Source organism: Hibiscus syriacus, unplaced genomic scaffold, assembly GCF_006381635.1.
Source record: "Hibiscus syriacus cultivar Baekdansim isolate YM2019G1 unplaced genomic scaffold, ASM638163v2 tig00110548_pilon, whole genome shotgun sequence".
Classification (NCBI taxonomy): Eukaryota; Viridiplantae; Streptophyta; class Magnoliopsida; order Malvales; family Malvaceae; genus Hibiscus; species Hibiscus syriacus.
The window spans coordinates 4,993,518-5,005,241 of NW_024062775.1; the positions used below are offsets into that span (position 1 = coordinate 4,993,518).

Sequence of the window (11,724 nt, forward strand, 5' to 3'; positions counted from 1 at the left end):
TTGATAAATAATCCATTCATAGCTTCTTCAACTATGTCTTGATCTTTCGTCAACTTTTCTTCTTTAAAGGCTTCAACAAGCTGCTGTTCTACATTAATAGTTCCCCCTGATCTGAATGTAGTCTTTAACTGTGGAAAAAACATGTGTTCCCAGATGATTTCTTTCCCTTTCAATTTTGCCTTTCTGTCTTCACATCTTCTTTTCATCTCTTTGTTCTTTTGCTGAAAATTGGGCTTAAATCCAAGCCCAAAACGATCTTTCTTCATCTGTATATTGACAGGAACTGAAATCCCTTGAAGATTCTTTCCTAACCCTTTCCCAGTTTTAGCTCCGATGCCTAAAGTTTGTTGTACCGTCATCTTGGTGCAATCAGACAATCTGGGATATGGAATTTTGCTTCCTTCTGCAATAAAGGTTGCATTTACAAATTCAAGAGCTCGGAAAGAGCATTCAAGAGCATCATCATTGGTGTCAATATATGGAACATCACTTGTTACTGACGCAATGATTTCTTCTTCAGCTCCTACGCATATTAGTTGACCATCAACAACAAATTTCAATTTCTGATGTAATGAAGAAGGAACGGCTCCTGCTGAATGAATCCATGGCCTCCCTAATAGACAATTATATGTAGGGTGGATGTCCATCACCACAAAGTCAATATTATACACGACTGGACCAATTAACAATGGTATTTCCATTTTCCCAAGCACCTCTTTTTGAGTTCCATCAAATGCTCGCACTACATTCTGATAACTCTTCATGTGTGATTGATCCACAGGCATTCTTTGAAGTGTGACTAGAGGCATCAAGTTGAGAGCGGATCCATTGTCAATCAATACTCCTGGCAACACATGACCATGACAATGTGTTGTGATGTTCAAAGCTTTTACTGACCCCATTCCGCCTTCCGGTATTTCATCATCCGTGAACGTTATGTAATTGTCAGCGGCTATATGTCCCACAATTCTGTCAAGTTTATTGAGGGATATATCTTCGGGGATAAATGTTTGATTGAGAATTTTCATCAAAGCATTTCTATGTGCTTCTAAATTCATCAATAGATCAAGAATGGAAATTCTCGCTTGTTGTTTGTGTAGTTGTTCAACCACACTATACTCACTATGTTTCAGGAATTTCAAAAATTCTTGAGCTTGTTTTTCTGTCACAGGCTCATTAAATGCTGGAAGGGATTCATCTTCAAATACCTTCTGAGGTATTGCCATGGCTTTTCCTTTTGTTTTCACTTGTTCTGAAGCATTAGATGTTTCGGGAGAGTAACATCTCCCACTTCTTGTAAAGAAACCGACTTCGTTCACTGCTTCAGACTTCGATGTTGTACCCAAACTCTGTATTTTCTCTTCTGTTTTTTCTAGAGAAACATATCCTCCTACCATTGAAACATTGGTAGTATAATTCCAAGGTACCCTACGGGTATCTTTGTATGGAAATGGTATAGGAGTGGTGATAACTACTTTCAGCTTTATTGGTGCAGGAATCACCGTAGATGATTTCACATTAATGATCACAGGATCATTTATTCTTTGACTTGGTTTAGAATCCTCTGATGAGCAAACATCATCTTCTTTTTTTCCTGGTCCTTCTTCAAAGAATTCTATTTCTCTATTGTTCATCAATTTTTGCACCAAATCCCTAAACTCAGGACATAGTTGAATTTTATGCCCTTTCTCCTGATGATATTCACAATAATTCTTGCCCTCATTTTGCTTTGGCCTGAATTGTTGTGGAATTATACCGGCTAAAGAGAGTTGTTGGAATACCCAAACAAACGGAGATTTAATTTCAGAAATGTCAGTTTTTGCTTTCTTTCTGTTCTCTTCCTGAATTGCATTCACGTTTTTATCTCCATGATTTGGCAATGGATGATTTGATGCAGATGGTGTATTGAATTCCAACTTCCCAGTGTTGATCAAATTTTGAACCACCCTTTTGAATGCCAAACAATTTTCAATAGAATGACCCGTGATTCCTTCATGGTAAACACAGTGTGCCTTTATATCATACCAAGGAGGGAATGGTGGTTGCATGGGAACCAAAGGATAGGGTTGTATGACATCTGCTTTTAACAGTGAATCATAGATCTCAGCATATGGTACTGGTAAAGGTGTAAAAGAAAACCTTTCATTTTCCTTTCGAGATCCTCTGGAATCTGCTCGATTAGTGTTTGTTTCCTCTTTCTTAACCCTTGGCTGGGTTATTGTAACACTTTTCGATGAATCTTTGTTGTAAGAATTTGCATTGTTGACTTCATTCTCCTTTTTCTGGTACATAGGTCTTTTGGAACTAGACCCCTCATTTGATTCAATTTTGCCACTTTTTAAGACATTTTCAATGAGCTCTCCAGAAATAACCAAATCTGCAAAATTTCTAGTTGCATTCCCCATTAGATGATTTAAATAAGGAGCCTTCAATGTATGAACAAATATTACTGTGGCCTCTTTTTCTGACAAAGGTGGTTGAACTTGGGCTGCCGTGTCACGCCATCTTTGGGCATACTGTCTGAATGTTTCGTTAGTCTTTTTCTCCAAATTTTGGAGAGTCCATCTATCAGGAACCATGTCTGTTACGTGGCGATACTGCTCTAAAAATGCTTTAGCCAGATCTTTCCAGGATCTAATGTTGGCTTTGGTCAATTGAGTATACCATTTTAAAGCTGGTCCTGTCAAACTATCCTGGAAGCAGTGAATTAACAATTTCTCATCTTTCACATACCCTGCCATTCTGCGACAAAACATTGTAATGTGGGATGAAGGGCATGTAGTACCGTCATATTTATCAAATTCAGGAGCTTTGAACTTGATGGGGAGGATTAGGTCTGGAACCAAACTCAACTCACTAGAATCAAACCCATAGAATGATTCTGTTATTTCCACGGATTTCATTCGTTCTTCTAAGCTCTTGATCTGTCTGGTCAATTCTTCATTTACTTTTTGTTTCTCATTCAGCTCATTCAAATCTGGGATTAAATGCTCAGTATTAAGATCCCCTATTTTCACATCGGATATAAGCGGATTTTTGCTTGAAGATGCAGGATTCATTTGTTGATCTTCATGTAGTTTGGCTTCTTGTAATGCAGATGTACGAGCATTGATTTGTATAGGTGTAGTACCAGAATGATAAATTGGTTCTGGTGGAAAACCTAGAGGATATATGGGTTCTTGGTCTAAAGATACAGGATTTTCAGGCATTTTTCCAATGATAGCCTGCCTTTTAAACATGTCCTCTATTTTCTGCATCATACTGTTTTGTGAATTTGCAATACTGGCTTCAATTTTTTCCAGCTTCATTCTCATTTCTTCTTGTTCTTTATGATGCTGTTCCTCAATACGCTGTATTTTATCCTCCATAATTCTCTTAGTAGCTTGTCTAGTACCGTAGTGATGTTGTATTTCTCTTTTGGCCAGAATGACTGCGATTGAAAAATCTTTTATTATTTTTTTCAAATTTTAATTAATGAATTTTATCTTAATAATAAAAAATTATAAAATTATTCATAGAGAAAATTATGAAATGAATGATGAATGTATGCAAAATGTATGTATGCAAAAAGGTATTGATCCCAAAAAGTTAACTGTCATAGAACAACTTTCATCGGCATACAAAAGTTTCTTTATAATAGTTCAAAACTACAGATAAGGCGTAGCTTTCCTATTAAGCTCTATAATTTCTTTCATTAACCATGACACCTTCTTTCCGCACTTAGAAACTAGATCAACGTGATGCTCAATTATTTTGGCTTCAACAGCTAGTTCCCCAACATATCTAGCAACTTCGCTCATTTGTACCATGGCCTCGAACACCATATTACTTCTTTCTTCACTTCTTTCAACTTAGAACTCAGTTGACTTTTGCCATTGTTCATTTGTTCATTCAAGAGTTTGCTCTAACTCAGTGATTCTGACTTGACAATTGTGCAGAATTTTTTCAAGATCTCTAATGCGTCTTCGCAGTGAAGCATTTTCCTCATTACTTTCTTTGAGATCATTAGGCCCTAGACGAACCTTTTCTTGAAACAACGATTCCTCAAGTTGCAAAATGTAAGCATTAAACTCTGAGTTTTTGTTTCTAGACTGATCCAGATCTTCTTCAAGTTTTGTTCGTGCTTCTTGTGTTCTTTGATTAAGCTTCTGGATTTGAACATCTTTGTTTCTGCATCTTCGCATCCAATTTCTAGCCACTTCCTGCTCTACCTCAAGTCTGGTGTTGAAATTTTTTCTTTTCAGCTCCCATTTTTCTTTTTCAACATTGGATTCTTCCATCTTTTGGCCTCTGACTTCAAGTTCAGCAATCAACTGGTTCATTTCAGATTCAAATCCCTTGAACATGATATTTTTCTCACCTTCAAACTTATTAAAGATGTCATTCTTCATTTCTTCTAAATCTTTGGCTCGATCTCTTTCTCTTTGCATTTCATTCATGATCTCGCGATGCTCAGCCTTGTGTTTTATAATTCGCTCTCTTCTGTCGACCTCAAAATCTTCCATTTTTTGCTTTCCTTTCTCAAGGCTTTTGAGTAGACGGCTATTCTTTCCTTTCAGATCTTCGGCTCGTCTTTTCTCGATGTTCAATTCTCTGGTCATCTGTATTGTTGTTTGGCTTGATCCTGATGCTTTCCGGGATTTATATAACTCCTGATAATTTTTCTGTAATGCTCTGAATTCATCATCAACTTTTTCTTTATCTTTTCTCAACATTGCACATTGTGATGAATGAAAATCAATGTCAACACCTAACATAGCTTTATCTTGTCTCATTTGCTCTAATTCTTTCGACCAGCCTTCTCTTTCTGCTTCAAACTCAGCTCTCAAGATTTCAATCTCTGACGGAACCACCTTAATGCGATCTTCCATAGAGATATCCTCATTTTGATCTGGTAGAGGAATATTTTCGTTTTTTCTGATAGATCTCCATTCTTCATAATCAGGAGTTAGCATTTCTTTTGCTGCTTTAGCTCGGATACAAAAAGTTGTTTTCCAAGCTGTAACGGCTTCCATGATACTTCTTTTATAATTTTTGCTGTAGAATGCGAACTCAGATGACTGTAATCCAGCAGTGACAGGTACAAATTGACGACCTTCATACTGTCTTATAACCAGAAGTGGTGCATATCCAATTCCTCCCCATAATCCGAGCAGCATTATCCAGTTGTAATCTCCACATTTGTAAAAGAATTCCCTTTGGATTTGCCACGGGGCTCGCCAAATCACGTCATTGCTCTGTAGATTTCGAAAGGCATTAATCCACATATCTTTCTTAATTTCTTTCGGCCATTCCTGCTCCAGAAATTCTTTTAATGGTGAGTAATCCGTATTAAAGCGTCGGTATGACACTTTTTCTGTCCTCCAGAAATGACTACGGATCCAAACATATAACAACTGGGTACACCCTGAGAATCGTCCACCTCCTAACTTTCTACAAGCATTTAACGATCTGAAGGTCTCTGCTAGGATTGCAGAAGCAGGATTAATCTTTTTCGGTAGCTGTTCAAACAAATCTACCACTGCAGCTTCAACATATCCCAATACTTTTGGGAAGATGACCATACCATACATACCCAGAGCAAATAAATCGAATCGTACTTTAATATCTGGATGACTCTGAATAAGTTCTTTAATGTTGGTCCAAGCAATGCCTTCGCTTTCGCCTTTTTGTTTTGTACGGGATGCCACCCATTCTTCTCGTACCCCGGCAATCTTTGCTAATTTAACTCGAAAGGGTTGAGTTTTAATTGACTTTGAATAGATTCGATTCTCCAAAGCCCCATCTATATGTAGCAAAGTTGTGTATTCTTCAATAGTAGGGACCAAATCCTCTTTATTGAGAGTGAAGCAATTGTACCCTGGATTCCAGAATTGAATTAGGGCTCTGAGTAATTCATCATCAACTTCTACATAGAGCAAATATGGGATGTCTCCGTAAGTCTGATAAAACTGCAATTTTTTGTTTGAATCCCAACTTTCCCAAATGCTTCGCAAATCTTGCATATCATTTCTTTTTAGTGAAACTGGAGCATAACTGGCCAAGTCAGATACATAATCATCCTGCAGACTGTCTCCTTCTTGTCTTTGTAAATCCTCAGCCCACTGTCTTACTTCTGAGTTTAGAATTACTTGATTTGAACACTTTTTATCCATAGATGAAGGCTTTCCAATGAGACAATTAACACAAGGATCAATGTCTTTTATCCTGTATGATGCAATGCAAACAGAAAAATAAAGAACACACAAAAAGAAAATAAATTAGTTTACATAAAAAAAAATTCAATAATAACATTTACATAAATATTTTTTATTTAAACATGCTTTTTCTAAATTTAAATAATTTAAATATACATGTAATTTAATCATTAACGAAAATAAATAAACAAGAAAGTTTAAAATTCATTTCTCCTATGTGTACACCTATTTTAGACAAAATTTCGGCATGACTTCGGATTGGAAGAGTTTCTAAGGTTTTTTATATGCAGGGTTTCAGATCTAGGAGTAAAGGTACTCGAATTGTCCATGTTAGTGCCTCCTTAGGCTGCTAACCCTCAATCCTAGTCCATCACAGACTAAAGTGGATCGAGTTCAATTCGAGGGGATACATTTCTCTATGCCTGACACGGAGAATAAATTCTCACGAAGACATAGAGCATATGAACCCCGAAAGTTACTTGCTAGGTCTGACACGGAGAATAAATTCTCACGAAGACGTCGCTTTCACTCCCACTTAAAAGGGACAACTCAATTATAGAGCTTTATGTAATGCAATGCAAGTGTTGTGTGTGAGGAGAAATGTTCAAACCTTTGACAGAGAAATAAATAATGAAATAAAATATTTGCAAATAAAATAAAACATATAAATATTATGAAAATATAAAAATTTTGAAAAGAAAAAAAATTAAAAATTAAAAATATAAATTTTTAATTTTTAATTAATAGAGACAATTTATAATTGATTTTAAAGTTTGACTTGTCCCTAGCGGAGTCGCCAAGCTGTCGTAACCGGTTTTCGTCCGGGCACGAAATATTTATTTTGGCGAGAAAATCGATATGAATAAATGGTTTTGAAAATAATTTGGGGAGTCGCCATCGGCCTTTTGGGTCAGGTAGGTCGAATACCTAAAAATTATTTTTTTAAAAGAGTTTTAAGAAAACATCAATTAAAAAATTGAACTGATCTGCGTTTATAACCAAAAATTCATTCTTTTTAATAATAAAAAGGGATTCGTGGTCGGTTACGTTTAGGGAAGGATTAGCACCCCTACAACGCCCAAAATTGGTACTTTTTAATTATAAATTGTCTCTTATTATTAAAATTTAAAAATTCAAAATTATATAAAAAATATTTATTTATTTAAAAATATCAGAAAAGAACTTCTAGGTGCCTTAAGACAGCTCTTTTCTTTGATATTGATAAATATTAATTTAAATAATATTGTTTAATTTTTAATTTTAAAATATCAGAATAGGACATCCAGTTGTTTTAAGACTGTCCTTTTCTTTGATATTGAAAACTAAATATTAAAATAATTTATTTAAAATAAATATTTATTTATTATATACTTTTAACAATATTTAAATATATAACAAATAAAAATTAAAAAAATACGATTCTAACTATATATTTAAAAGCAATAAAAATACTTAAAATAAATAACTAAAATATAGTAAAATTAAAATCGAAAAACCTAATTCATAATTAATCAGAATTATAGGGATTAAACATGCTATTCTCTTATTTAATAATTTAGTGACTAAAATAAAATAATCTAAAATTCGGATATTAGAATAAAATAAATTAAAAATATAAACTAAGGATTAAAATATTATTTATTAAAATTAAAGGATTAAATCTGTTATTTATCCTAAATATATTATTTTAATATAAAGGACTAAAATAAAAGAAATTAAAATTAAAGATCTGAATTAAAAGTATTATAAAATCGATTTAGTGACTAGAATGTAAAAATTACAAATTGGAATGGCTTCGGACGGGGTTTACCCTTTGTGAAATTACAGAAATACCTTCCCCAAAACGACGTCGTTCGGGAGAGGGTATTTATAACCTAAACCGGCTAGCCCTACGGGCCAGCTTCTCATTTCCTTTTCTCTGTTCTCTCTCTAACAGAGAGAGAACAAATTTCTCTCTGCCCTCTCTCTAGCTTCCCTCATCGGAGGGAAGCCGGTCACCGGACGGCAACCGTGTGCCGCCGTGACTGTCACCGCCGGCCACCGCATCCGGTGGCCGGAAAAATTTATTTTTACACTAATAGATAGATCGGACCGTCCTAAGGACGGTTCCGGTGTTATTTTCTCCTAAAAAGCTCCCAATCGGAGCGAATCTACAAAAGTACCTTTGGTGTTTCGAAGGTTCCGGTGAGATCCGGTGGTCGGGGCTTCCTCGGTAAGTTTCTCTTCTTCCTTTTTCCTTCTTTTTTGTTTCTTTGCTGCTGAGATCGTTGGTAGTATCTTGTATATATATTTTTTTTCTCGGTTTTGTCTCTCTGGGATCTGTTTTCTGTCTTCTTCCTCCTCTTTTTTTTTTTCAGGTTCGGGTGGTGGCTTTTATAGCCACCACCAGTGTGGCCATCGAACCGGTCCGAAGAGGGGGTCTCGGTGAGTCACCGGACTACCAGTGGTGACTCACCCCGTAGCCATGGCGTGGACGGCTGGCGTTGGAGCTTCTGGAGCCTTCGGTTGGGACGTGGCAGCGGCGGAGGCGGCGAGAGTAGCAGCGGCGGCCGCGTGTCCCTAGGGTATCAGACCCTAGGGTTTCCATCTGGAGCAATCTGGACCGTTGGATCGTGCCAGATCCAACGGTCAGTCTGAGGCGGCTGGCTAGATTAGGGTTAGGAAACCCTAACTGAAACCCCCAAATGTTTAGGGTTTATGGTTGGTCTGGACCGGTTCTGGTTTGTTTGTAACTGGGCCGGTCCAGTTGTAATTGGGCCTGTAATTAATTATTTATATATGTATTTAATATATATTTAATAATAATAATAATGATAATAATAATAATAATAATAATAATAATAATAATAATATGGGTAAAAAATTAGTATCTTCACTTACCGTCAAAGAATTTGGTTAAATTTGGCATCAGACTTTCTTTTCTTCTTAATGATGAATGAATTTGATGAACTCTCAAGTATTGCAGGTGAGGCAGATTTACGGGGCTTTGCTCTTCGTGATGGGGTTGAATTGCCATTGCTTTTCGTGGATTTAACTCTAACCAAGGGTAATTGCACGTTTGGTGAATCCACATATTTCTTTGCTGAAAATGATACATCATTCTCCTCCTCTACTCTCAATTCTCAAAGCTCCCTATGAGCCATTTCGGTTTTCATCAATATCTCCCTCTCACTGGCCTTGAAAGCTTCGATCCATGCCTGAGCTGCAGCAACCTTTTTATCAGCGATCTCTTCAGCTCCAACTGCGTGTCCAGTTAAATACTCATACTCAAACCTTGAGACAGTGATTGTGGAACTATGGTTAGATGCTGAACCTCTAGATTGCATTGTGGTCTCTATGAGAGATCTTAACTTTTCTAGAGCTAAAGCTTCTGATGACTTAACCGCCTCAAGTTCTTGCACAGCTGCCTGCAATCTTTCTTGGTTACATCTGTTTCGCTCAGTTTTCTGGATTTCTGCCTCGATTGTTGCAATGTCTTCAGTGATAAGCATTTTCTCTTTCTTTGATGCCTCCAGTTCAAGGGTGAGGGAAAAGTTCATCTCGGTCGATTTAGCCTTTTCTTCAGCTGCAGTCACTGCTTCCAACTTGGATTTGGCTCTCACCAGCTTCGAATTGAGGCTTTTAACTTTCGAATCCGCCTTTTCTTCAGTTTTCTTCAACTTTGCTGTTTCTTCTGTAACATGTTTCAGCTCATTTCTTATGATATCCATGGAGGACATATACTGAAACCCTTCATCTTTGATGGAATCCAATTCTTTCTTAGCTGCCTCCAGTTCTTTCATGACCGACTCCAAGGAAACTGAAGGTTCCACTCTTTCAACACTATGAAAACTATCATCTTGTTGCTTCAAGTCATCGTCATCACCTCTCGGATACACACTGTCTAGTCCCTTAACTTGCTTCAGCTCATCTTGTAAAAGGCTAATGTCAGACAAAGTGGCACCAAATTTTGTTTCCAACTCTTTGGACTGATCAATCTCTTCAGTTATGTCCTTAACTTTCTTCTTTGTTTCCCCGGTCCAAAACGAGAACTCACCGGCTTCTTTCACTCTTTGAGCTTCAATTTCTCCAGCTTCTTTTTCGGCCTCAATCTGAGCCAATTCAACTAGCACATGTTCCTCTTTAGCTGCCTCAATTTGCTCCTTAAGTGCTTCGACAGTGGCACCATTAGACTTCATTTTAAACCTAGAGACTTCAAATTCCTTCTCTGCTCTTGCTTTCTCTTCCATAACAGATGCCATATAAAGCTTTAGTTGACTCAGTTCTTGCTTCACCAATTCCAATTCTCTCATTACTTCTTCATACTGATAACTTTCAATACTCATCTTGACAACTGATGCGTTTTTCTTAGCCTTAAAATTTGATTCCTCGACCATCAAAGCCGGATTGTTAACTGTTTCCCTTGGACCGAAAAGCTCGGATTCTGCCATAGCCTTTGCCGATTCTGCAGTTCTTCTACTCTCTTTGTACCTATCCGTGCCCCTTCTTGGCCTGTGAAGCTCTTTTACCCTTGAACCAGGCTTCTAAAACAAAAGTTACCCCAGAGATTGCAACTTTGTCAGTCAATTTGAAAACTATAAAATCCCAACAATTTACATATAAACAAAAGGGTTTTCACTAGTCACAGCTGTAGTAAAAATTATACCTCTGGAAAATCAACCGGGGGTTTCTTCAGTGAAGAATTTCCATCCAAAATCATATCTCCACATATATTAACAGAAGCTTTAACTGACCCAATTCTCCTTCTGTTTTCATACTTTTCCCTGTCCATTCTTAAACTGTTCCATTGACAAACCAAATCAGAAAGTTGAAATATATCGATAGAAAAACCTGAAATTCCCAATCCCATAAACCAAAAACAAAACTACACATCGGGAAATTCCCATGAACTGTAAACAGGTTTAAAAGAAAACGAAAATCGAAAGTGGATACTGTAGAGTGAGAACATACCAGGAAACTGTAGAGATGGGTGGAAATCAAGAGCAGAAATGGGAGAAGGAAGAGTTTATAAATACAAAGGTCGTTAAGTACTAAAAAAATGTCCTCAAATACCAAGGAAAAGGGATAAAGGAGAAAACAAAAACAAAATAATGAATCTTTTGATGATCGGCTAATAATTATATTATATTGCCTTTTGGACTGTCATTTTTGTTTGTGATGGAATTAAGCATGTTTAATCTTCTAATTTTAATTTTATTCTTAAATTTTACGATTTTTCTAGAGAATATATCTCTCTAACATTTTAAGCATGTCTAAGAGTGGTTACCTAAATCAAATATAGGCTCACTATTGGTGAGTGACATGCATAAGGGTAAACAATGAAGGAAATGATTCTTTTTGGCTCCTCTTGCATTCCATGAGGTTGGCCACCTTGCATGACCATGTCCATGCACAGATGAAATGTAGTTTTCTCCTAACCATCCTAGATATTCATACCAATGTTTGGGAATGACACCTCAGTTTGTGCATCAGTTGCTTTTAATTGGCAACTGTTTTGCAATACCTGGTGGGCTTTGTAGGATTTCAG

General features: G+C 36.6%; 1 pseudogene; it reads right to left on the reverse strand.

Annotated features, from left to right (window-relative positions):
• Positions 1-9,069: 9,069 nt before the first annotated feature.
• Positions 9,070-11,027, reverse strand: LOC120130645 (annotated as a pseudogene).
• Between the last annotated feature and the right edge of the window lie 697 nt (positions 11,028-11,724).